This window comes from Pristiophorus japonicus, chromosome 4, assembly GCF_044704955.1.
Source record: "Pristiophorus japonicus isolate sPriJap1 chromosome 4, sPriJap1.hap1, whole genome shotgun sequence".
Lineage (NCBI taxonomy): Eukaryota > Metazoa > Chordata > Chondrichthyes > Pristiophoridae > Pristiophorus > Pristiophorus japonicus.
In genome coordinates, this window is record NC_091980.1 from 36,971,826 (window position 1) to 36,999,775 (window position 27,950).

Genomic DNA, 27,950 nt, shown 5'->3' on the forward strand with positions numbered 1-27,950 from the left:
TCTGCCCAGTCACCGGTTAGGACACATCTTTTTACTAAGGATAACGTGGGGTCGCTGGCCGTCCAGGCTCTGATTTGGCGAGCTGTCATGGGCGAACCTGTGGAATCAAAGGCATTGATTGCCATGACTATCTCACAGTCCTGTTCATCAGACCCTTCCGTGGTCGCCAGGGGTAGTCTGCTGAGCGCGTCGGCACAGTTGTCTGTGCCTGGTCTGTGCCTTATGGTATAGTCGTAAGACGCCAGCATGAGTGCCCACCGTTGAATTTGCGCCGAGACATTGGCGTTTATTGCCTTGCTCTCGGATAGGAGGGACGTGAGGGGCTTGTGGTCAGTTTCTAACGCGAACTTGGCCCCGAAAAGGTGTTGGTGCATCTTTTTGACACCATACACGCATACACACACACGAGCGCCTCCTTCTCTACCATTCAGTACCGCGCTCCACCCGCGAAAGTGACCTCGAGGCATAAGCTATGGGTTGTAATTTGCCCGCACTATTGACATGTTGCAAAACGCACCCGACCCCATACGCTGATGCATCGCATGTGAGAACTAGCTTTTTACCTGAGTCAAAGAAAGTCAAAACACTGTTGGAACACAGAAGGTTGCGTGCCTTATTGAAGGCGCGTTCCTGGGCGTCCCCCCCCAAAACCAATCGCACCCCTTCCTGAGTAGCATGTGGAGAGGCTCCAGCAGCGTGCTTAAGTTCTACATAATGTTCCCAAAGTAATTGAGTAGCCCGAGAAAGGCGCGCAGTTCTGAGACATTCCGGGGCCTGGGTGCCAGGCGAATTGCTTCTGTTTTGGACTCTGTTGGGCGGATTCCATCAGCGGCAATCCTTCTGCCCAAAAATTCAACCTCAGGTGCGAGAAACAGGCACTTGGATTTCTTGACTCGTAGGCCGACCTGATCCAACCACTTTAGTACTTCCTCCAAATTACGGAGATGGGAGTCGGTGTCCCTGCCCGTGATAAGTATGTCGTCTTGAAATACAACTGTCCCCGGGATGGACTTGAGCACACTCTCCATGTTGCGCTGGAATATAGCAGCTGCCGACCTGATGCCGAATGGGCATCGATTGTACATGAAAAGGCCTCGATGTGTGTTGATGGTGATGAGTAGCTTGGATTCCTCGGTCAATTCTTGCGTCATATACGCAGATGTGAGGTCTAATTTTGAGAAAAGTTTACCTCCAGCCAATGTGGCAAATAAGTCCTCCGCTCTGGGCAGCGGGTACTGGTCCTGTAGGGAGACTCTGTTTATGGTAGATTTGTAGTCCCCATAGATTTGTACGGATCCATCAGGCTTCATGACTGGGACGATGGGACTTGCCCAGTCGCTAAATTCCACAGGTGATATAATGCCTTCCCGCAGAAGCCTGTCTAGTTCGTGTTCAATCTTTTCCCTCATCACATAGGGTACAGCTCTGGCCTTGTGATGGACCGGTCTAGCATCCTGTGTGATGTAGATTTTGACTTTGGCCCCTTTGAAAGTGCCCACACCTGGCTGAAAGAGATGTTCAAATCGCTTTATAACTGTTGAACAGGAGGTCCGTTCCTCTAATGACATGGCATGGACATCATCCCATTTCCAGTTTAGTTTTGCCAGCCAGCTTCTCCCCAGCAGTGCTGGGGGGTCTCCGGTGACAATCCACAGGGGAAGTCGGTTCATTGTCCTTTGTGTGTGACAGAGAGCATGGCACTGCCAAGGACTGGTACGATTTCTTTGGTATAGGTCCTTAGTTTGATGTCGACCCTTGTGAGTTTTGGTCTGTCTCTTTTATGCGGCCACAGTTGTTCAAATTGTTGAGTGCCCATGAGAGATTGACTCGCTCCCGTATCTAGCTCCATGTTGACAGATATCCCATTGAGTAGGACCCTCATCATTATAGGAGGCGTCCTGTTGTAGGAGCAGCGGCCATTGATCGTGTTGACCCGCTGTACATTGGTGTCCTGGGTGTTGTCCCCACCATCTTCTGGTCCGCTTTCCGACCCATCTGATTCGTATACCAGCCGAGCTGCCGTTTTTTTGCACATGCGGGCCAAATGCCCTGCATATTCACAATTTCTGCAAACAGCCTGCTGAAATCAACATCCCCTTGATGAGTGCCCACCCCCACACCTCCAGCACAGACCTGTTCCATTGTTGAAAGTGTTTCCAAAGAATGAGCTGCGTCTGGCTGATCTCTCTTGAGCTTCTCTCAATTTGTAGTTGATTCTCGCATTGTGGGTTGATGAGGTATAAACGGCCATACCTGTGGCCCATGATGGCTTCTGCCTGTTGTCGAGAGCCTGTTCTCCCGGTTTTGTCTGTGTGTGGGGGTAGCAGCTTGTTTTGTGCTGTTCCGATACTTCTTGTTCCGATATTTTGTTAGTTATCGTACCTGCATTGTAAATCAACCTCATTTCTTCTTCCCCTACCAATAATGTCTGTGCAACCAGTGCTGTTGCCTCTAAGGTCAGGTTCTTGGTCTCTATGAGCTTTCGGAATATGCCTGCGTGGCCTATTCCTTCAATGAAAAAGTCTCTCAGCATTTCTCTCCTCAGTTTTTTGGAGCACTCACATAAACTAGCCAACCTCCGAAGTTCCGCCATGAAGTCGGGTATGCTCTGGCCCACACAGCGTCTGTAGTTGTAGAACCTGTGTCTGGCCATGTGTAGGCTGCTCGCTGGCTTCAGGTGGTCTCTTACCAGTGTGCTCAATTCTTCAAACGACTTGCTTGCTGGTTTCTCAGGTGCCAACAGATCCTTCATTAAAGTGTATGTTTTCGAGCCACAGCTGGTCAAGAGATGGGCTCTTCTCTTGTCTGCCTTATTGTCGCCTAACCAGTCTTTGGTTACAAAGCTTTGCTGGAGCCTTTCTATAAAGTCCTTCCAATTGTCTCCCACATTGTACTTTTCATCTGATCCGTTGTTCGCCATTCTGTGGATTCTGTAATCCCGTAACTCGTCGCCACTGTAAAGTCCTGTCCCCTCAGTACAGATTCACACGAGTGAAGTCAAGGTCACTCTGGATCTGCACCTTTATTTCACAGCTCTGGAATGCTGTGCTTGCCTGAGACCTGTCCTTATATACCTGTCTCTTGCAAGTGCACCCCTGGTGGTAAGGTATGCTGGTGGTTACAGGTCATATCTTGTTACAGTCATGGATAGCATGATAGGATACAGTTATATATAATAATGTAGGATACATGACAAATATGATTATGGCTGATCCTCTATCTCAACACATATTCCCGCTTTCTCCCATACCTTTTGATATCTTTTATTTTCAAGAAATCTATCTATTTCATTCTTAAATATCTTCAGTGACTTGGCCTCCACAGCCTTCTGTGGTAGAGAATTTATAGGTTCACCACACTCTGAGTGAAGAAATTTCTCGTCATCTCAGTCCTAAATTTCCTACCCCGTATCCTGAGACTGTGACCCCTTGTTCTAGACTTCCCAGCCGGGGGAAGCATCCTCCCCACATCCAGTCTGTCCAGCCCCGTCAAAATTTTATATGGTTCAATGAGATCACCTCTCATTCTTCAAAACTCACGTAAATACAGGCCAGTCAAGCCAGTTGCACTCCCTCTGTGGCAAGTATATCCTTTTTTAGGTAGGGAGACCAAAACTGCACACCAAGGCCCTTGTAGTAAGACATCCTTGCTCCTGTACTCAATTCCTCTTGCAATGAAGGCCAACATACTATATGCCTTCCTAACTGCTTGCTGCAGCTGCATGTTTTCAATGACTGGTGTACAAGTACACCCAGGTCCCTCTGTACATCGACACTTCCCAAGCCATCACCATTTAAATAATACTTTGTCCTTATGTTTTTCCTACCAAAGTGGATAGCTTCACATTTATCCACGTTATACTGCATCTGCCATGTTTTCCCACTCACTCAACCTATCTAAATCGCCTTGCGGTATCTTTGCATCCTCCTTACAACTCACAATCCCACGTAGTTTTGTGTCGTCAGCAAACTTGGAAATATTACATTTAGTTCCCTCATCCAAATCATTTATATATATATATATATTGTGAATAACTGGGGCTCAAGCACAAGTCGTTGGAGGAAAGGGTGGGTGGGACTGGTTTGCCGCACACTCCTTCCGCTGCCTGCGCTTGTTTTCTGCATGCTCTCGGCGACGAGACTTGAGGTGCTCAGCGCCCTCACAGATGCTCTTCCTCCATTTAGGGCAGTCTTTGGCCAGGGATTCCCAGATGTCAGTGGGGATGTTGCACTTTATCAAGGAGGCTTTGAGGGTGTCCCTGAAATGCCTCCTCTGCCCACCTGGGTATCTCTTGCAGGAGTGTCATTGATCAGCGCTGTCAGAGGCCAGTGTTTGTAAACTGGAGAGAAGAGGGATAAACATAATTTCAAAGAAAGAAAATACGAGGACACATTTAAAGATGTAAACTATTTCTCTTGTCGTTATAAATCAGCAGATTGGGCAGAGGCGGGGAGAGCTTGCCAAGGAGGTGGGGCGGTGGGGGATTGTGTGCAAGGTGGGGCGGGGGAAGCATGATTCAAAGATTGCAATTTAAAAATCAGCCCAAGTTTTTGAGTAGTGTAAAGTACAGCTGGAATAGTTCTTTTGGGAGCCTCTTCAGTTGCTTTCGCCCTGCATTCCAGTCACTCACCCACTTGTCCCCTGCACTCACCAATTCAGCAAATAATAAAAAGGCTTCAGGAAGTGATAGAAATAGATAAAAGGTTGTTGAATTTCCATGCAACTGTGCTTTTCTGAAAAATACAACAGGGGAACCTGATGTCGTGGCTTCACTTCAAAATGTCTTTTGACAGCGAGAGACCCAACACGCCCCTCCCTCCCCCACCGCCCCCCCCGCCCTCCCTCTGCTAAGCTGTGAGGTAAAATGCTCCAATTTTATTTTCATTATGCTGTTTGTTGGTGTCTCTGCTTCACCAATTCAAGGGAGAAAGCTCGGGTGATTTAATACCATAGGGATCTCTGGTGTCGGACATCAGTAATTCTGGCACGAAAGGAATTGTAATTTATACTTGCTACGGAAGGCGAGTGACTGCAGTGTCAAAGCAATGTGATATCAATTCACTTATCCAAAGGAGATGGCCTTGATTTACAGTTGATAAGCCCTGTCGAGCTGCATTTCCTCCTGAGCACAAAGTTTACTCTTCTTCATAGGCGGTCCCTCGTATCAAGGATGACTTTCTTCCACACCAAAAAGGGATAACTTCACAAATGTTTTGTTGAATGACCTGATATTCCCGGTCCCGAACTACATGTTAAAGCATGGAAGATGCCTGTGCGTGGATTTACTATAGAGTCACTCACAGTACATCACTTGTTCAGCAGGCCTGCTTAGACCAAGAAGTGAAACAGCTTTTCTAAGTTTCAATGGGAGAGGGATGGGAGGAGAGAGGTGAAAATCTACTCATGAATTTGTTGATCGTCCATCAACTACGGGTTCCACGATCAAACCCAGCGGAGGAAATATAATTGGATTCCCTATGTTCTTGGAGGTTGATCTCATCCATGTAATCCAAAGAAAACCCCTACCATTAACCCCTAAATCCCAAATGTCGGTACATATAATAAAGACATTCTGATTGCTGGGCTCCTGGCTGTTCCGTGGATTAAAGTACTGTCATTTCAACTCCGAGGATCAGATTTGAATGTGACACAGGTTGAAAGGGTCAAAGTTGCTTCTCTCCCTCAGGGCAGCTGAAGTCGTAAACAATCAATCTCTGTCTGTTTCTCCTCGTGATCTCTCCTCATTCTCGCTTTTCATTCGCTGGGTAACAATTTTAAATCGACGACCCCTTGTCACTGACCAATTAGAGGTCTTTCAATGTTCACACTATCAAAATCCTTCAGAATTTAAAACACAAACGCTTATTAAATCTCCTCTTGACCTTCTTTATTCCAATGGAAATTGTCCCAGAATCTCATATTACCCTTCAACGATAGTTTCTCATACCTTCTGTTATCCTGATGAATCTCTGTTTTACGCTCTCTATGGCTTCACTCTTTTTATGTGAGATGACAAAAACTACACACAATATTAGAACTGTGGCCTAACCATTGTAGAACATTGTAGAAATGTATCATTATTTGTGTACTCTATGCCCATATTGATAAAATCTCAATTTCTTTGCTTTTTTGTGACTTTATCCACTTTATCAAGGAATTATGTATTTGCACCCCGAGTATGTTTCTCCACATCCTTCAGCATCTTAACATGGAGTTTATAATACCATTCCTTGTATTTTCTTCCAAAATGCATTTGCCACCTGGCTGCCCATTCTTTTTACCTGTCAATGGGCCCAAATTTGGTCAGATTTCTGGCGCACTCACCAGAGGTGCACCGCTTTTGTAGAACTCCAAGGGCGACAAAAATCTTCGGGCCGAGTTTGGTCGCTGCACAGCTTCTCCTCCATGGTGGCATAGTGTAGCAACTGGATTCAGGGGCAGAGCCAGGTTCCGGTGCTGAAAACAGTGCCGGGACCTCTGCAAGTGCGCTCGCATGTGCAGTAGCTCCTAGCCCCCAGAATCTGAGTGTGTGAGATGCAGGCTGTGTGGGAGGGGCCGAAGCTCGCTGCCCCTATCCCGGGTCGAGTGCCTGCCACACGGCTAGCCGCTGCCGAGTTTAGTTGAAGGTAGGATTTACTTCAGTTCTTTATTTGTTAATTTAATTATTTACTTAAGTTCTATATTTTTTATTGAATGCTTATTACTTTTTGTGCTTTGTTTGGTACTTGGTGGTGCTTTAAATGTATTTACTTGTGCCGATTCCTTAACTCTAGTTAAGGTTTTTCTGTGCGGACAGAAGTGGCAACATACGCTGGCCTAAGTTAGTTTGGAGCAACTATTTGTTGGCCAAACTCGCTTAAATGGCCAAAACAGGCGTAAGTGGCTGGGAACACCCCCTTTTTGGAAAAAAAAATGAAACTATAAAAAAACCTAACTAACTCACTTACACTGGCACAAATTAAATGGCCAGAATTGCAACTAAAAAGATACTCCAGAAAAATCAAGTTGCTCCGAAAAAAACAGAGCAACTCCTGGGGAAATTTTGGCCCTTTGTTTTTATTACTTGCCTTTGAGAAAATTTCAATGTCATGCTTCCTATGCCCAAGTCCAAATCATTCATGTGTATGTGTATTTATTGAGAACAAAAAATAGCTCCAGCAATAACCCCTAGGGTACACTACTTACAACCCTTCTCCAATTTGAATGATAACCATTAACCCTAACTCCTTGTTTCATGAGCATAATCTAACTTTCTATCTATTCTGCTACGTTTCTTCTTATGCCTTTTTGACTGAAAGTTTTGTAAAAAGCAGCTTGTGAGACACTTAACAGATGACTTCTGAAAATTCATATACATTGGTGTGTTTCCTTTCTCTATCCAATTAACTATTTCTACAAAACACTTTATTAAATTTGTCAAACATGATTTGTCTTTAATAAATCCATGCGGGCTGTTCTTGATTATTCCATGCATGACTAAATGCTCACTAATTCATCTTGAATAATGGATTTTTTGCCCGCAACTGATGTTAAACTAACTGGTCTATAGTTACCTGGTTTATCCTGGTCTCTCCTCTTGAACAAAAGTGTTGAATTGTGTACTCTCATCCTCTTGACACAATTTATATATCAAAAGAGAGTTAGCAATTTGTGGTCAGACAGGGAACAGCAATGGCCTTGGAGAACAATGGCAGAACCTTTGACTTGTGGAGTTGTCCTTCTGAGATTGCTGAGTAGTATTCAGTTTGAGGCATGCATACCCTAGATGCTCTTTATAGCTGTAAAACTACCAAGTGACTCTTAAGGTGGTTCTTTTGAGTGTCACGGCACACACATCAGTTACTCTGGGGGCCTGCAGGTAATCAGAAAGGAAGACGGCTAGAAATTTGCCGACTTTACGATTGGGTTTTTTGCGATGTTTCACCCACTGCGGCGAAAGCCTGGTCAGCAGGAACTTCGGTGACCTTTTTGTGTCGGCGCTTTTCACGTACCGCCGGGGAGAGGAACGCCGCCGTGGAACACCCGAAATAGCGTTTTCACCCGAAACCCGTATTCTGCGCCCAGAATGCTGACAGGGAAAAATTTGCATTGCAACCCTGCCAGCAGCGGTAAGTATGAAGACCTGCAAAAAAGGTAAGTTAAAGTTTTTATTTTTTAATTCTTTTTCAGCAATTTAGTAGGTAAGGGTTTTGTGAATGTTTTGTGCATTTTTCTTCCCAATTTTCTTTTTTGTTTTTTCCCCCTCTCCCAAGTCCTCTCTCGCAGCATTATCAGCCCCGAACTAAATTTGCGATTTGTGCCACGAATCCTCGTGCAACAGCAATTTTTACCGCTGCACAAGTTAAAGGCCTAAAATTCGGCCTACTAACGGTAGCGAAGCGAAAATTGTAATTTTGGCGTAAAAATACCGTTTTTGCTGAAAACCGAATTTCTAGCCCAAAGAACTTATCACTTTCTAAAGGAGCATGGTTGTCCACTGTCTCCCATTCTAGTTAATGTCTTCATCAATGAACCTCTCACTCCTTTTTTAAGAACATTCCTCAAAACCTACCCATTTGACCAATCACCTGTCCTAATATCTCCTTGTGTGGCTCGGTGTCAGATTTTGCATGATAACACTCCTGTGAAGTGCCTTGGGATGTTTTACTATGTTAAAGGTGCTATGTAAATGCAATCTATTCTTGTTGTTGTAGTGCACATGGCCTTGTACTAATGCTCTCTGTGTGTCTACTCCAGACTTTACTGAAAGTCCTGCAGCATTCTTTTTCACAAATTATATCAGCAGAATCACTTGGAAAGCTAAGGGAAGATTTTCCAAAGTTACAATCTATGCATGGAGGTTTGTCTACCAGGAGAGTACATCAAGGATTCTAGCAAGGATATCAGGAGTAAAAAGAGAAAATGCTGGAAAAATTTAGCAGATCATGCAGCGTTTGTGGATCGAGAAACAACATTCATGTTTCAGGTCAATGGCCTTCCATCTGTATTCTGTTTGTGGGACCTTGCTGAGCAAAATAGGCTGTCGCGTTTCCTACATTACAACAGTAACTACACTTCAAAAGTACTCTATTGGCTGTAAAAGGCTTTGCAATATCCTGAGGTCGTGAAATGTGCTTTACAAATATGTTTTTTATTTCTTTTCTTTTTTCTTTGAGAAAAAAATGCCCCTATGATTTTTCTCCTGGGTTGCTTTCAGCATTGTCTGGGGGATTACTCTTCAATTCCAGAAACTCCAGGAGAATTCGGGATGATTACCAGACCTACCTGTGGCCCATGTGCGAGTTTCCTGCAGGTGGAGATCTGGTCAAAGATGGGCGCAGGTGAAGGGAGGCAGAGTTTTAGCCTAAATTGGCCTGTAACCGAGTGTGCTGGAGGGAAAGTCCACTTCCCGCCAGGTATATCTCGTTACCAAACTTTGAGACTCGGGACAATAATTGTTGGAAGGAGTTCTTTGGAGACTGGGTATAAGAGCATGTGATCAGATAACCAAGGCTTGGTGACGACTATGATTTGTTGCAGAGAGGCAAACAGCTTCTATCGAAGCTCCCTATTTCTAACTGCTTGGACCATTGTTCAATAGGGTGTGCTGTGTGTCCTTGCCATCATCAGCAGGATGGTGACAATGCACTCACACACTTCATATTGAGTTGAGCTGCTCATTTGACTGCTTACGAGAACCTCCTGGTTCCTGTAGTCCACTTAGTGGGGGTTCAAACTCGTGCTTGTCAGTTGTCTATAGCCTGATAGAGTATTGTATAGTTTAGGCATAATTTACATATATTATTGATCTATCTCTAAAATGGCAGTTTTACACAGTTTACCCAACAGTTCAGAGGTAAATGCATTGTATAACGTGGTATTGTGCTGCAGACATTAGGAAGGTCGCAGATTTAGTCCACTGATGAATTAGCTAATCTGAGCTGGGTTGTTGGTTTGGCACTACAGTTAGCTTTGGGGTCAGCCGTAGCTTAGTTGGTAGCACTCTGAGTCAGAATATTGTGGGTTCAAGTCCCACTCCAGAGACTTGAGCTGAGGGAGTACTGTACTGTTGGCAGTGCTGTGTTTCACATGAGATGTTAAACTGAGGTAGCAGTAAAAGATCCTATGGTACTATTTTGAATAAGAGCAGGGGAGTTCTCCCCAGTGTCCTGACCAATATGTATTCCTCAAGCAACATCACTTTAAAAAAAAATATCTGGTCATTATCACATTGCTTTTTGTGGGACCTTGCTGTGTGTATATTGGCTGCCGTGTTTCTTGTATTACAACAGTGACTACACTGCAAAAGCATTTTGGGATGTCCTGAGGTAGCAAAAAACTTTTCATTTTTCGTGGCATTTTGAGGCTACGATGGGGCACAGTTGGCCAAGGTTTCCATTCTTAATGATAATCTGTGTGGATATCCAATAAACAGAGGACCAGGTGGGTTGGTGATGCACCTTTAGGTCCAATAGCCTGCCTGTACTTACCAGCTGGGCTCACGTAATGCTCAATTTGGCAATGTTCTGGGGGGCTGCTTGTGCCTGTGAAATTGTATCCCATCATGGATCACTGCCTTTGGGGAGAGAATTACCATTTGTTAGCAGATCTATCAGAGTCACTATTATCCGCAGCACACACTTTGCAACCACTACACAGGGGAATAATTATGCTTTTCAAACTATATCAAACAAATGACAGAGTTTATTGTATGATGAATGGAAGAAGATTCCCATCCAACAATTTAGCATTGTTCAGCATATCTGGAACCCAGTCTCACAATAAATTCCACATAGTTACTCTTTACTGAATCCTTCACTGACACAGCAGACAATAGCAGTATTGTACAGACTTCTAACTCTCTTGTGAGTTATGCTAGAAACGACTATTTTATATAAAGAGTGATCAACAGCTGGAATAGGCTGCCAGGAAAGATATTTGAGAATATCATGTGACGACATTATGGTACAATTTATAAAGGGGGTGCAAGTGGAGGGAGACCTCGGAGTGTTTGTGCGCAAATCTTTGAAGGTGGCAGGACAGGTTAACAAAGCAATTACATGGCTAGAACTGGAGAAGCTGGGGTTCTCCATAAAGCAGAGATGGCTAGGAGGAGATTTAAAATCATGAAGGGTTTGGATAGAATAAATAAAGGGAAATTATTTCCAATGGCTGAACGATTGGTAACCAGAGGGCACAGATTTAAGGTGATTGGCAAAAGAAGCAGAGGCGACATGAGGAAAAACCTTAGGATTTGGAATGCACTGCCTATTAGGGTGGTGGAACCAGATTCAATAGTACCCGTCAAATGGGAATTAGATAATTGCAGGAGAAAAAAAATGACAGGGATATGGGGAAAGTGCGGGGGAGTGGGGCGAACTGGATTGCTCTTTGAAAGAGCTGGCCCAGACTCGATGGACCGAAAGGCGGCCTCCTGTGCTATACTATTGTATGATTCGATGATAAGGATTAATATTCTGATAGGATGAGATCAAATAAGACAAATATCTTTTGTTACTTAGAAATTGGGATTTTCATCCGAACTTCTGACCTTGCCTGAAACCTATCCAGGTTTTGCCCTACTTGAACACTGGTGAGTATGATGATGTTGAACAGAAGACCTTGCCAGTGGCATTAGTTTAAGTACTGACATGTCAAATTTTGGAATAGAAAGTTAACATCCAAACCTTTTTTCTGCATGTCTGTCAGACAATAGAAGCACTGTAGGGGCAAAGAAAGCTTGTTGGCTGCTCAAATCCTAATTGTATAAAATCATGTTTGTTATACAGGTTGAGCATCCAAACTCCGGACTGATTGGTGGCAGGGTCATCCGGAATCCGTAAAATGTTCCGGAATCCGGACCTGCTGACCCTGCCGATCTCGGGGCCCCATTGCTGCCCGACCTCGGGCCTCGCCTCCACTCGCCTCGCCCACCACCGCTGCCCTTACCTCAGGGCTTCCTCACTGGCCCACCCCAACACCTCCTCTGCGACGGGGTCCGCCGGCCCAAACAGCTCCATGGCAGCAGGGCCCACCCGAACAGCTCCACAGCAGCTGGGTCCTGCCCGACGACCTGCTGGATGGAGCCGGCGACCCGAACAGCTCCTCGGAGAGAAACCCCCCAACCCCTTTCTGACGTTCCATAATCCGGAAATACCCGAACCTGGGCTCAGGTGTTGCTGGATTTCAGACATCAGAAATGCGTTCCAAAGTCCGGAAAACCACGAAGCTCGGCCTCGATCCCGAGGTTGCTGGATTCGGGTCGCTCAACTGTACTAGGATATTGCATTCAAGGTTGAGTGATACGAGAATTTGCAGTGCTCCAATCTAGATTATTTCTTTTTATTTATACTTTTCCTTGCGAGTCTCCCTTCATGAAGGCTCGTTATTAATCTCACCAGGTGTGTGTGTCACTGTGTGGGTGGAGTTCATCATTTTAGCACTGTAGTGGAAAAATATTGTCAGAACAGCATGAAGTGTGGAAAGGTAGGCTTTAGGGGGTTCAATGGTCTGATTTAAATGTGTTACCTTTGCAGTAAGTACTTTCAAAGTTGTTTATAGTTTATTTTTAAGTTGCCTTCTGTCAAAGAAAGTCAGCAGAGTGCTGAGATAATCTGGGGCAGAAGTTCATTGAAATTCATTTTTACATGGTATTCCTTTTAACCGGAATTTGTGATGACATCAAACAGTCGCCTTTAGGATTTGCAAAGCGATTTTTGGTGGAAAGTTGCGCAACTGAGTCTGAATAATATTTATTGATGCTTGAGGTAAAATATGTGTTAAAATGTAAATAAAGGTTTAATCCTTAGAGGACGAAACCGGGGAATTAGTGATGGGGAACATGGAGATGGCAGAAACGCTGAACAAATATTTTGTATCAGTCTTTACAGTAAAGGACACTAAAAATATCCCAACAGTGGATAGTCAAGGGGCTACGGGGGGGAGGAACTTAACACAATCACAATCACTAAGGAGGTGGATTCAGTAAGATAACGGGACTAAAGGCGGATAAATCCCCTGGACCTGATGGCTTGCATTTTAGGGTCTTAAGAGAAGTAGTGACAGAGATAGTGGATGCATTGGTTGAAATCTACCAAAATTCCCTGGATTCTGGGGAGGTCCCAGCAGATTGGAAAACTGCAAATGTAACGCCTCTATTCAAAAAAGTAGGCAGACAAAAAGCAGGAAACTATAGACCAGTTAGCCTAACTTCTGTAGTTGGGCGAATGTTTGGTGTGGCGGAGGTGAGGCGAGTGTTTTTGTGACGGAGGAACAGTGAGAGATCGAGGTGGAAGTGTGGCGAATGAGGGTACGGGGCCCAGAAGAGCCGAGGGCCCAGGGGCAGCACGGGCCCAGCCCACACTGCGATATGTGTGCGCATTAGGTCCGTGCAGCAGAACAGATCTCCAGTCGTCCTGGTTAACCCTTCCCACTGGATAAATGCCTAGCTCTGTCGAACCCATGTGATGACTGATGTGCAATGGGTCACCACACGTTAAAAAAATCCACGCACAGGCATCTTCCACCCTCTCAATTGGAGTTCAAGACTGGAACATTGGGTCCTTCATTGAAACATCTGTGAACTCATGCGGAAGCAAGTCATCCTCCTTCGATGATGAATACCTGTTGATGCTAAAGGTAAAATATGTGTTAAAATGTAAATAAAGGTTTAATTCTGTAGATGCTATGCATATATTTTTGTTTATTTCCCATACTATTGATAAAAACTAGATGTGAACACAGTCAGTCTGTGATTAAAAAAAACAGAAAATGCTGAAAATACTTAACAGGTCAGGCAGCTTCTGTGGAGAGAGAAAGAGTTAACGTTTCAGGTTGATGACCTTTCGTCAGAACTGGAAAAGTTGGAGCGGCAACAGGTTTTAAGCAAGTGCAGAGACGGGGAGTAGGGAGGAAAGAACAAAAGGGAAGGCCTGTGATAGTGTGGAAGGCTGGAAAGATCTAATGACAAAAGGGATAGTGGTGCAAGGCAAAAGGAGATGGTAATGGGAAACGTAAAGAAACAAAAGATGGGCCTAGAAGAGGTGTAAATGGGAAGAGCAGAATCATCACCAGCTGCCGTCCGAAAAAATGCAGGGCAGAGGTTATGATCTGAAATTATTGAACTTGGTGTTGAGTTTTAAAGTGCCTAAATGAAAGATGAGTTTCTGTTCCTCGAGCTTAAGTTGAGCTTCATTGGAGCAGTGTAAGAGGCCAAGGTCAGAGTGGGAGTGGAGTGAAGAATTACCGGAAGCTCGGGGTCACGCTTGCAGATTGAATGGAGGTGTTCCGCAAAGTAGTCACCCAATTTGCATTTGGTCTCCCCAATGTAGAGGCGACCACATCGTGAGCAGCGAATACAGTATAGGGTATACTAAATTGAAAGAAGTACAATAAATCGCTGTTTCACCTGGAAGGAGTGTTTGGGGCCCTGGATGATGGGAAGGGAGGAGGAAAAAGGGCAGGTTTTGGATCTCCTGCACTTGCATGGGAAGGTGCAGTGGGAAGGGGAGAGGGTGCTGGGGGTGATTGAGGAGTGGACCAGGGTGTCGAGGAGGGAACGATCCCTGCGCAGTGCTGCAACTGGAGGGGAGGGGAGAGGAAGATGTTTTTGGGGGTGGGACAACGCTGGAAATGGCTGAAGTGACAAAGGATGATCTGCTGAATGTGAAAGCTGTTGGTGTGGAAGGTGAGGACAAGGGGAACTCTCGTCAGTTAGGCTGTGCTCCAGTGTGAATCCAGTCTGTATTCTTGGCTGATGCTGAAGTTTACCAGTGTGGGAGAGATACCCTGTGATCAGAATAGAACACTACTTGACTTTGCTTCCTGTGAAACTGCTGCTGTCAACAGAGCAGTAGTCCCAAGGTAGAAAGGATGGGGGAAGCACTTTGCTTTGAAGGTGTCTCTCCCCACTCTCCATCTCTATTAACATTAGTATAGATGAAACCTTGGATTTTCATGTGAAGCATAAACACCATGGACTAGTTGGGCCGAATGACCGGCTTCTGTGCTGTAAGTTCTACGTAATTCTAGATGAAATTGTTCAGTGTAGTACTACTATCTGTGATTCTATTGGCCTCTGATTCTTTTCTCCCTGAAATTTTTTTCTCAGATGCTCTCAATATCAGCACTTGAAGCTTCACAATGATCCTTCTTTTCCATCATAACGACCCAGCAATAATTGCGAGGTGCAGCAATTAGAAGTAAAGCCACATTGCTGATTTCTGACAACTCTTTTTGGTAATTACAGTGCGAATGTGAGAACAAACTAATAGACGAGTGAAGCTGAGAGACTCTTCCAGTCGTAACTAGGAAACAAGTTAGATGATAACTGATGGGGGATTCTAGCGGGCAAAAACTTAAGCCTCATTAACAGGACTGGGAAAGATAGATGAGCCAGTACTCCAGTGATTTTACTGGGCCAGCTGTGTCAGGATTTAATATATTGACTGCTATTTAGGTAAGTTTGTGCCCTTTGAGAATCTGTGTTGCTGCTTTCAGGGTGCTGCTGGATTTCTTGCAAGTCTGTGCTTCCGACATGGTGTTGGTGATGAATTCTGCATGTTCTAATTAAATGTTTTTTAAAACGGAGGCAAGGATGCTTGCACGGTAGCACATCGTATCCCATATCAATAAATCATAATAAGCCTTTGCATTGTATGTGGGGTCTTGTGCTGCCTTTAACTGATTTAAACATAATTCTAAATTCCATTGAGATGGTTCCTCGCTGCATTTGACATATCGCCTATTAGTATGTTATTTTTAGCAGCATAGAGAAAGAAAAATAATTTGACTGAAAAACATGGTCTATCCCTGTGCAAAGCCCTCTTCCTGTGACTTCTATTTCATTATATTAAAAGAAAATGAAGGTAAAAGCGCTGTGAGTTTGCAGTGACATCAATATTCATCATTCTTGCCATATGACATAAATATATCTTGGCAAAAAATATTACACTTAGTGAGGTACATGCCTTGGCTCTAGTACTGCTTCCGTTTCTGAGTCAGAAGGGCGTGGATTCAAGTTCCACTCAAGAGACTTGAGTACAGAGTATTTCTGCGTAGTACAGAGGGAGTGCTGCACTATCGGAGGTGCTGTCTTTTGAATGAAATGTTAAACTGAGGCCCTGTCTGCCTCAGTCTACCTGCCAGGTGGATGTAAAAGATACCATGACACTATTTTGAAGAAGAGCAGGAAAATTCTCCCTGATGTCCTGGCCGATGTTTATATCCTCAATAAACATCACTAAAAAAACCCAGATAATCTGATCATTATCTCATTGCTGTTTGTGAGATTGAGGGTTGAAAGATGCAAGTAGAAAAGTACAACTTTAATATTGTGTCTCAAGGTCTTATTTTGAAGGAGCAGGTAACTGCTTGACGCAAGATGGATCCATTTTACTCGGTGAGTTTTGCTGAAAACAGTTTGCAAATAATCCTCTTTTATAGCACGTTCAACATGCCTAGTTATATTTGAATAAAAGTCAAAGTGGTGAAATGACTGTGCCCAAACACATTGGCCCAGAAATTGCTGGAATGGCACATCTTAGACAGATTTTTGAATGATAAGCGAGTCAAAGATAATGGGGAGCAGGCAGGGAAGTGGAGTTGAGGCCAAGATCAGATCTGCCATGATCTTATTGAGGTGGAGTAGGCTCGAGGGGACATATGTTCTACTCCTGTTCCTATTTCTTATGTTCTTATGTTCTTATCTTGTGGCTTTTACCCTCACCCTTCAGATCACACGAATTTTTGCACTGTAAATTGCTGGAAATGTGAAATGATAATGGCGCAGCAATGTCAGTTTCACATCTGGGACCTCATGAATGTCGGGTCCAATGGTCTAGCTCCTTAACCATTGAAATTTAAGGAGAGAGAAACAGAGCGCACCATTGAGAAGGTCATAGGATGAATTTAGGTCAAATTAGATATGGAAAGAGAAATCGAGAATGGAAAAGAAAGAGAATGGATTAAGAGAAAGAGAGAAAGGAAAAGTAAGAAAATTTAAAAAGAACAATTAGAAGAGGTCAGTGTAACACATTTGTGTTTGGGAATTGTATTGGTCCTTGAGAAGTTAATAATGAGCGAATGGCAGGGTAGATGTGTGAAATGTACAAAACTTTTAATCATATACAGTTCTGTATCCTAAAATTATTTTCTGGAAGAAATCTATCTAATTTGCATTTCTACGTGTCAAAACAGCTTTGCATCCTGAAAATTGTTGCATTCCGACACTAACAGGCGTGTGTTGGCAAGACTGGTATAAATATACTGCCAAGGCAGTTTTCTAAAAAGTTTTAAAAACCTCTCAGGACAATTCACTACCTGCTGGAATGAAATTCCACAACTTCAATTATTCCCTTTCTGGGCCTCCAAGGTTGAGTTTCATGTCAGGACCATAAATCACGTCATTAACAGCGTCTTGGCGACATGAATTGCCAACCCTAATTGACAGTGGTGAGATTAGTTTGTACCTACGGCATGAATCCAGCAATTTCATTACATTTTTTTTTATATAAAGAGGAACTGATCATGAGATTTTCTCATTCGAATAGTGAGGGACCATGTCCATTTCTAACTATTGGTATTTGCATGTTCAGTCTGTTTCAATTTAATCCCAGCTGAAATCTTGCAGTCTAGTTTAGATTGTGTTGTTGCCTGACTGCAATTCCCCTTTAAAATCTGCAACAAAATGAAACCAGTTCAGTAGTAATCTGTTTTCATATAGTGCAGTGTCTGAATCAATGCACTCAGATCACTGATCGATTTAAGCGATAATGGATATGCATGCATGCTGTCTGGGATCGAGAATAGGCTGAATGATTGAAGGACAAGACTGAAGGTCGACTCTGACAGTCATTTTTGGCCAATTCTCAACGATCAACACAGTACACACAAAACCTATTACAGCTGTTTAGACGTACTTTAAAGATTTTTCAAATTTATTTAATTCCTTTTCATGACAATTTGAGAATGTTCCCAATTGTAGAACTTGTTCACTCCAGTTAGAATTAAATTTAAAGGCACATTGTGTGTGATTTTTTTTTTCTGTACTGGCTCAGCTCATGTTGAAAAGCATACGACAACATTTAAATACTGTAGATGCTGGAAATCTGAAATGAAAACAGAAAATGCTGAAAATTCTCAGCAGGTCAGGCAGCATCTGTGGAGAGAGAAACAGAGTTCTGACGAAAGGTCATCGACCTGAAACATTAACTCTGTTTCTCTCTTCACAACTGCTGCCTGACCTGTTGAGTATTGAGAAGATTTTCTGTGTTTATTTCTAAAAGGTTAAGGATTGATTCTAATCCTAATCCTGTCTGAATGTGTTAAAGGCACACACGTTTTTCCGGGTTAGCTCATTTGCATTTTAATTCACAAATTCACGTGCAGACGGGGGAATATAAGGAGCCAGAGTGGAGAGAGCAGAAAATTGTGTTTCAGTGAAATCTGAAGGAGTGGGACAATTAAAGGAGAGTGTCACATTCAATGACAAAAATTCTCAAAGTCATTAGAAAGGCTCAGAAGGCATCACAACATATTCGTGGACTTGTCTGAGGCTGAAGGGCAAAGGATTTAGAAGTGACAGACAAAAGTCAAGGGAAAGGAAATCCCACACGCAGGCTTGAGGCGGTAGCTGACTAGTTGGCATTAGCCATGCCAGACCCATGGTGCATGGTAGCAGGTGGCATAGCTTGGCATCTTAATTCCCTGCTGACACTTCTTCACAGCCATTGCAGGTAGGTACAAAAACGGCAACAAATTTAGATAAATGCCATCTTAAGGGGGCCAGTCAGGATTGGTACTGTCAGTCTGGTGTTAAGGGCGCAAAAAGACAGGTGAGGTATCAGAGCAGCAGCATCCCCCATGTCATTTAAATATCAAGCAGTAGCTTCCTCCGCCCATTTCCTGGACCTTCAAAAATGTGCATTATGCACAAATGGGACAAGTTTCTGGTTCTTTTCCACTCCTTCCTCGACCAAATGGCCCAGGAACTGGCACACATGGGGAAATGTTAGGCAGAGCAAAAGCAGCCGCATTAACATTATGTAGAATTCAAATCAACTGAACGCTTTCATTTATTTCCAGTGTCTACCATTTCAAAGAATCAACTCCTTCCCTTTCATTCCCATTGCTTGGAATTCTAATGGTGCAAGCTGCTTATTCATTCTCATTGGCCCAAAAATGTTGGCCTCCCGGGTCCATATGGAGTGTCTACGGACCGGGGAAGGCATTGTAAAAGCTGGTTATCAGAGCACAATGTGCATGTGTTGAAAACTGGCTTTTCTGATCTGTCAAGCTCCAGCTTGACAGATCCTCTGCATCTCCGGAGTGAGGACATTTGCATGGGCAAGATTGCGGTCTTTACCCATATTACCCAATGGATGTCCTGCAAACTCTTGCGCCTGACAAAAGCAGGTGCATAGCCTACTTTTACAGGCGTAAGTGTTTTCAAATACTCAAATATTATAAAATAAAATTAAAAAACCTATTTCATTGTTTAAAAACCCTCCCCACTGCGGTAAGTTTATTTTAAACCATAATTAAAGAAACATTTTAAAAAATCTGAAAAATATTTTTTTTGTATAATACATAAATAACTTTAATTTAAATTAATAAAAATATATGTTTTCTATATCACCGGTTGAATTTAATGAATGGGCCAGCCCCATTGTTCCTGTGCTGAAAAGTGATGGCACAGTCAGAATCTGCGGAGACTACAAGGCGACGATCAACAAGGTTTCAAAACAGGATCAGTACCCATTACCGAAGGCTGATAACTTGTTTGCAACGTTAGCCGGGGGGGAAGTCGTTTACCAAACTGGAATTGACGTCGGTCTACATGACACAGGAGCTGGTCGAGACGTTGAAGAGACTTATGTGCATTAACACGCATAAAGGACTGTTTATTTATCACAGGTGCCCTTTTGGAATTTGCTCAGCTGCAGCCATATTTCAGAGGAACATGGAGAGTCTACTGAAGTTCGTTCCCAGAACCATCGTGTTCCAAGATGACATCCTGATCACAGGCCGTGACTCCGAGGAACATCTGAACAACCTGGAAGAGGTTCTACATTGTCTGGACAAAGTAGGACTCAGACTGAAACGCTCGAAGTGCATCTTCATGGCACCAGAGGTCTAATTCCTGGAGAGGGAAGTTGCTGCTGACGGCATCAGGCCCACAGATGTGAAAACCAAGGCCATCAAGAATGCACCTAAGCTATAGAATGTGACGGAGCTGTGTTCGTTTCTGGGTCTATTCAACTACTTCGTTAACTTCCTACCTAAATTGAGCACCTTATTAGAACCACTGCACATGCTGCTAAGAAAAGGTGACAACTGGGTGTGGGGTGCATCTCAAGACCGAGCTTTTGAGAAAGCCACTAATCTGCTTTGCTCTTACAAGCTGCTGGTACATTATAACCAATGTAAATGTTTAGTATTGGCCTGTGATGCTTTGTCTTATGGAATTGGTTGCGTACTCCAGCAAGCTAATGAGTTGGGTAAACTTCAATGAGTCGCGTATGCTTCAAAAAGTTTGTCTAAAGCGGAAAGAGCCTGCAGAATGAGCCTACAGAATGGCAGAGAAAGAAGCACTAGCCTGTGTGTATGGGGTTAAAAAGATGCATCAGTACCTGTTTGGACTTCGGTTTGAACTGATCACAAGCCACTCATTTCACTGTTCTCTGAAAACAAAGGCATCAATACCAATGCTTCATCCCGCGTCCAGAGGTTGGCGCTGACGTTATCCGCTTAAGAATATGTCATTCGCCATAGACCTGGCACCGAGAATTGTGCCGATGCTTTGAGCCGTCTGCTGTTGCCCATACCGGAGGTTGAAATACCACAACCAGCGGATCTATTGTTAGTTATGAATGCTTTTGAGAGTGAAGGAACCCCTGACACAGCTCAACAATTTAAGACCTGGACCCGCCAAGACCCAATTTTATCGGTGGTGAAGAGTTGCATCCTCAAAGGTGATTGGTCTGCCATACCCAAGCAAATGTGCGAGGAGACCAAACCTGACATTCGTTGCAAAGACAAACTGTCTATTCAGTCGGATTGTATACTGTGGGGCAATCGTGTTGTTATGCCCAAGAAAGGAAGATAGAAATTTGTACGTGAGCTACATAGCACACATCCCAGCATTGTAATGATGAAAGCCATTGCCAGGTCTCATGTATGGTGGCCGGGAATTGACTCTGAGTTGGAATCATGTGTGCATCAGTGCAACACTTGCATGCAGCTCAGCAAAGCACCAGCGGAATCGCCGCTGAGTCTGTGGTCGTGGCCGTCCAAACCATGGTCCAGGATCCACATAGACTTTGCAGGTCCCTTCCTGGGGAAGATGTTTTTAGTTGTGGTGGATGCATAGTCGAAGTGGATAGAGTGTATAATCATGTCATCCAGTACATCCACAGCTAGCATTGAGAATCTCAGTGTCATGTTCGTGACACATGGTCTGCCTGACATCGTTGTTAGCGACAACGGATCGTGCTTCACCAGTCAGGAGTTTCAAGATTTCATGACATGTAAGGTCAGCACCATTCAAACCTGCAATGGGCAAGCAGGACGTGCTGTCCAAATCATAAAGCAGAATATGAAGCGAGTAACCCAAGGGTCACTGCAGACCCGCCTGTCATGCATACTGCTCAGTTACAGGACAAGAGCACACATGCTGACCGGGGTCTCACCTGATGAACTAATGATGAAGAGAGGTCTTAAGACCACCCTGACTTGAATAGTCATGTTGGATATAGAAGACAAAGTCAACAAGGGTATCACGATCGTACAGCTGTGTCACGTGATATTTCTGTAAATTATCCTGTATATGTTCTGAATTATGGTCAGGGTGCCAAGTGGATCATTGGTACTGTCATGGCCAAGGAGGGAAACAGAGTATTTATTGTCAAGCTCAAAAATGGGCAAACATGCAGGAAACATATGGATCAAACAAAACTGTGGCATACAGACAAACCGGAACAGTTGGAGAAAGAGACAATCGACGACCAACCAACCTACCCCCAGTCATCAGAGGACTCAGTGGTCATCAGTGAATTGGGACTTTTAATCACTGACATGTTCAATGAAAATGGACTTTCAATCCCTGACATGGCCATTGCCATTCCCACCAGGTCAGCCACCCAGCCACCAGTCACAACAGACTCTAAACATTCACCCAAGGCTGGAATTGAACTGAGATGGTCAACCTGGGAGCATAAAACACTGGACCGTCTCAATTTGTAAAAGATTGTCTTCATATCTCAGAGGGGGGTATTGTCATGTATGTACTTTTGAGATCATTAGCCATTAGATGGCGTCACTGTTGGAGGCACGCACATGTGTGCAGCCCAAGTATGAAAGGCCAGCCATTTTGTATATTCGTCACTTTGGGCCTTAATAAAGCAGAACCAAGGTCATACCTCTTGGAGTTAAACAGTACTCAGTCTAACAGTTATTGCATACACAACAGATTCCATCTTCTGGTACCAGCTAGGGTGGTGACTCCGGACCCGGGTTGCATTTACCTCATCACCTTGCATCAGTGCTATAGTTGCAATGTAAATGCACCCTCAATTGCTGCACTACTGGATTGATAGATATGAATCTGTGTCAAGTTCAATGCTTCACATACAAAGCCTATTTGATGAAAGACAATTTAGCATAATGGATAATTAAGAGATATTTGCATGGCTGTACCAAATTGAGAGGCAAAATTGACAAATTGAATCCTGTGTTGCGTTATATATTCTTGAGATGTACTGCTCTGTTTTAATTTGCTGATAGCTTTGCAAATCTGGCTTTACAACAAGTGAAAAGTAACTAGAGCTCGCATAACAGCTGGTGCTAACTGAAGTCATACCTTATGATCCATGCCTCGGTATTAGAATTTTAATTCTGCATTTAATGCTAATACATGGAGTATCTTTTGTGTTCGTAACATAGCAACAGGAGTAAGCCATTCATCCCCTCGAGCCTACTGCACCATTCAATTAGATCATGGCTGATCTGTACCTCAATTCTCTTCACCTGCCTTTGCTCTATATCTCTTGATACCCTAGCCTAACAAAAAGCTGTTCATCTCTGTCTTGAAAATTTTAATTGACCCAGCATTCATAACCTTCTGAGGAGCGAGTTCCAGATTTCTGCTACCCTTTGTGTCATAAAGTGCTTCCTGATTTCACTTCTAAATGACTTAGCTCTAATTTTAAGATTAGATCTTGTTCTAGATCCCCCCGCCAGATTCTCTGCATGATCGCCCAGGCATGCATGTCCACGGACGAAAACTCGAAACCGATATCTTCCCAGCATTGAAACTCACCGGCAAGTACTGCGCATAAAATAATATCGTCGGCAGGCAGAGCTGCACATGGCAGGGCCTACTTGTCCGCATTCGTACGACCTGTAACTGCTCAAAGTCTGCCATCGGGGGTGAGTCAAATCTCGCTTTGTTGGCATTGCGGGGACTATCATCGGGCCCATCAATGCTGATTCAAGCAATACGTTTGCAAAGGCTGTGCAACAATGGGGCACCTTCAGCGAATGTGTCCGCAACCGAGCAAGTGTGCTGCGACACACCACGTGGCTGAGGATGGTCGATCCAGCGTGGATCAAGTGACACAGGCAACTCAACCCGAGGTACAGGACAAAGACATGTATGGAGTACATTCTTTTACCAAAAGTCCTCCGGTAATACTGGAAGTTAAATTAAATGGGGTTCCAGTATCCATGGAATTAGACACGAGTGCGAGTCAGTCAATAATGAGCCAGAGGGCTTTCGAAAAGCTGTGGGACACGAAGGCAAAAAGACCCAAACTGAGCCCAATCAATGCGAAGCTATGCACCTATGCCAAAGAGCTTAAAGCAGTCATCGGCAGCGCGGCAGTAAAGGTATCGTATGATGGATGGAGTTGTGGATCGTTCCAAGCAATTATCCAACACTGTTTGGCAGGAATTGGCTTGAGAAAATTAAATGCAACTGGAACGATATTAAAGCCTTATCATCAGTGGATGACGCTTCGTGTGCTCAAGTGCTGAGCAAGTTTGTCTCGTTGTTCGGAGCAGGCATCGGCAACTTCACGGGAGCCAAGGAGCAGATCCACCTTGGCCCGGATGCAAGACGCGTCCATCACAAGGCTCGGGCGGTTCCATGCTTGATGAGGGAGAAGGTCGAGATCGAACTGGACAGACTTCAATGGGAAGGAATAATATTACCAGTCGAGTTCAGCGAATGGGCCAGTCCGATTGTCCCGGTGTTGAAAAGTGATGGCACGGTCAGGATCTGCGGTGACTACAAGGTAACGATCAACCGAGTCTTGATACAGGATCAGTACCCATTACCCAAGGCTGACGACCTGTTTGCAACGCTAGCGGGGGGAAGTCGTTCACCAAATTGGATCTGACCTCCACTTACATGACACAGGAGCTGGTCGAATCTTCAAAAAAACTGACGTGCATCAACATGCAAAAAGACTGTTTATATACCACAGATGCCCTTTTGGAATTCACTCGGTGGCGGCCATATTTCAAAGAAACATGGAGAGTTTGCTGAAGTCCATCCCGAGCACCATCGTGTTCCAAGATGACATCCTGATCACCGGTCGCGACGCCACCGAACACCTGCGCAACCTGGAAGAGGTTCTATGTTGTCTGGACAGTGTGGGACTCAGGCTAAAATGCACCAAGTGCAAAAAAAGGCAGGGAAATTTTTGTGCAAGATTTACACAGTACCCACCCAGGCATTGTCATGATGAAGGCCATTGCCAAGTCTCATATTTGGTGGCCCGGCATTGACTCGGACTTGGAGTCATGCGTGCAGCAGTGCAACACTTGCATGCAACTGAGTAAAGCACCTGTGGAGGCTCCACTGAGTCTGTGGTCATGGCCATCCAAACCGTGGTCAAGGATCCACACAGGCTTTGCCGGCCCCTTTCTCGGCAAAATGTTTTTAGTGGTAGTGGACGCTTACTCCAAATGGATTGAATGCGTAATCATGTCATCGAGCACGTCCACAGCCACTATTGAATGCCTCTAGGCCATGTTCACCACCCATGGCCTGCCCGACGTCTTTGCCAGCGACAACGGACCGTGTTTCACCAGTTCGGAGTTCCACAAGTTTAAGACCCGTAATAGCATCAAGCATGTCAGGTCTGCCCCTTTCAAACTTGCGTCTAACGGTCAAGCGGAGCGGGCTGTCCAAACCATTAAGCAAAGCCTAAAACACATGACTCACAGCTCTCTACATACCCGCTTGTCTCGCAATCTGCTCAGTTACCGGACGAGTTCCCATTCGCTCACCGGGGTCCCTCCTGCCGAGCTGTTGATGAAGAGAGGCCTCAAAACCAGGCTCTCCCTTCTACACCCAGATCTCAATGATCATGTCGAAACCAGAAGATATTGGCAGCAATGGTACAGCGATCACGCGGCCGTATCACGTAACATTGCTGTTCATGACCCTGTATTTGTCCTAAATTATAGTCATGGTCCAAAGTGGTTTGCTGGCACGGATTTGGCAAAGGAGGGGAACAGGGTGTTTGTAGTCAAACTGTTAAATGGCCAAACGTGCAAGAGGCACATCAACCAAACCAAACTGCGATTCACAGACAACCCAGAACAAATTGAAGATGACATCATCATCGATCAACCAACACACATCCAACCATCAGTTGACCCTTGTGTCATTCACGAAGACGAACCTACCATCCCCGACAGTCCTGTCAGACCGACTGCTCCACAATGCAGCAATGGTCCTACTAACTCACCCAAGCTTGGATTCAAACTGAAAAGATCAACCAGGGAGCGGAAGGCCCCGGACCGTCTCAACTTGTAAATACAACCTATATCAAGGACTTTGGGGGGAATGATGTTATGTATGTTAACTGGGCTTTACCTGCCACCGGAGGGCACGACTGTCAGAGTCCTCATGGTCACTAGCAGACATGTGCAAGCCGTGTATATGATGTTGGCAGCCATGTTGGATCCTCACTTTGAGAATAAATAAACTGGCGTAAGGTCATGCCTGAACTAGCTCACCGTACTTAGCCTCGTGGAGTTATTCGATACTTAACAGGATTCCTTTATCATTTTGAACACTTTGAACAGAACTCCCCTCAATCTTCTAAACTCAAGTGTATGCAAGCTAAGTTCATGCAACCTCATAATTTAAACCTTTAAGCCTGATATAATTCTGCTGAATCTGTGTTGTAACCCCTCCAAAGCCACTATATTTTTCCTGAAGATCGGTACCCAAAAACTGAACACAATACTCTAGCTGGGGTCTGATCAAGGCTTTGTTCAACTAAATCCTTACATTTGAATTCAAACCCCCTCGAGATAAAAAGAAAGACTTGGATTTATATAGCATCTTTTATGGCCACCGGACGTTTCAAAGCTCTTTACAGCCAATGAAGTACTTTTGGAGTCTAGTCACTGTTGTAATGTGGGAAACGCGGCAGCCAATTTGCGCACCAACAAGTTCCCACAAACAGCAATGTGATAATGATCAGATAATCTGTTTTTTTGTTATGTTGATTGAGGGATGAATATTGACCAGGCTACCGGTGAGAACTCCCCTACTCTCCTTCAAAATGGAATATTTTACGTCCACTTGAGAGAGCAGATGGGGTCTTGGTTTAACATCTTATCTGAAAGCCTGCTCCTCCAACAGTGCAGTACTTCCTCAGCACTGCACTGGAGTGTCACTAGAACTAGATTTTTTAGTTCTCAAGTCCCTGGAATAGGACTGGAACCCACAACCTTCTGACTCAGAAGCAAGAGTGCTACCCACTGAGCCACAGCTGACACTATAAGCACCCAATAAGCACGACCATGCCCCTGTAAACCCAGTGGTGTTCAAAGAGTGCCATGTGTGGGGAGATGTCAATTCGTGAGATTTTTGTAGATGAATTTTTCAAAGCTCCTTCACTTCAACCTATGTAACTACAGGATCTTTTAATTTCCTAGCGATGGCATATAATTCTGCTATTAAACATAGAATGTAAATCAGTTAAGTATTTTTACACTTGATTGCAGCATTGGGTTGGGGGGTCAGTACCAGAAGCTAACAAGATACTCAGAAAAAAGATACTCAGAATAAAGACCAACTATTAACCTTCATTCAGTAACCTATTTCGATAGCAAGATTGGGAATATATTTTAGGTCGGCTGCTTCTACTCTTTGACTCTTAGTATCTCTCTTAGGGTTTCTGCTGGGTTCTCTGAAATAGGTAGTGTGCAGTCATTTCCATCAGTTCTGAATGCAGCAGTGAGGTATTCCTGCCAAGCTTGCTTACTGAAAGCAAAAACCTAAGGGAGAGAAAGCACTTGTAATTGAATAGGATTACAGGAATCCAGAGTGCAGTGGCAAGTTCCAGAAGGTTTTGTCCATTGTTCTCGAGGCAGATTGTAATTATTTGGGGATTAACATGGATGTGACGACACTCAATGCAAAAGGCCACAAAGATGTAGAAATAAGAAGGTGGCTCATCATGTTTAGTGCATGAAACAGTATCCCTAATTAACGAACGTGGGCCACCAGTTAATTAGAAATGTGTTTTTTTTAAAAGATAATTAATTTCTTTGCTCAAAACGATATTGTTAGGAAATTTTAAACCGTGTAAACCTGAATTGTCCAAGAGAAGAAAGAAGAAACTCTGAGTGAAAAGTGAGGAGTGCAAATCTGTTGAGTGATTTGGTTACGGCAGTCCGTGATTATAGTGGTGTTTTTCTATTAAAATAACTTGCACGTATTGGATGGGATAGTAGCAGAATGTATGGATATGGTGTACTTGAATCTAGATAGTATTGATGACATTGTGAAGTGGAAAACAACAGAATTAGTCAAATTCTGTTATTGCTGACCACTGTGAGGTGATTGTGAAGTTATGTATTTGATTTAACCAAACCCAAAGCTCCCCATAAGTGTAATATAGTTCCAACTAATGGACTAAAGTAGTAAAGCAGTCATTGCTGTAAAT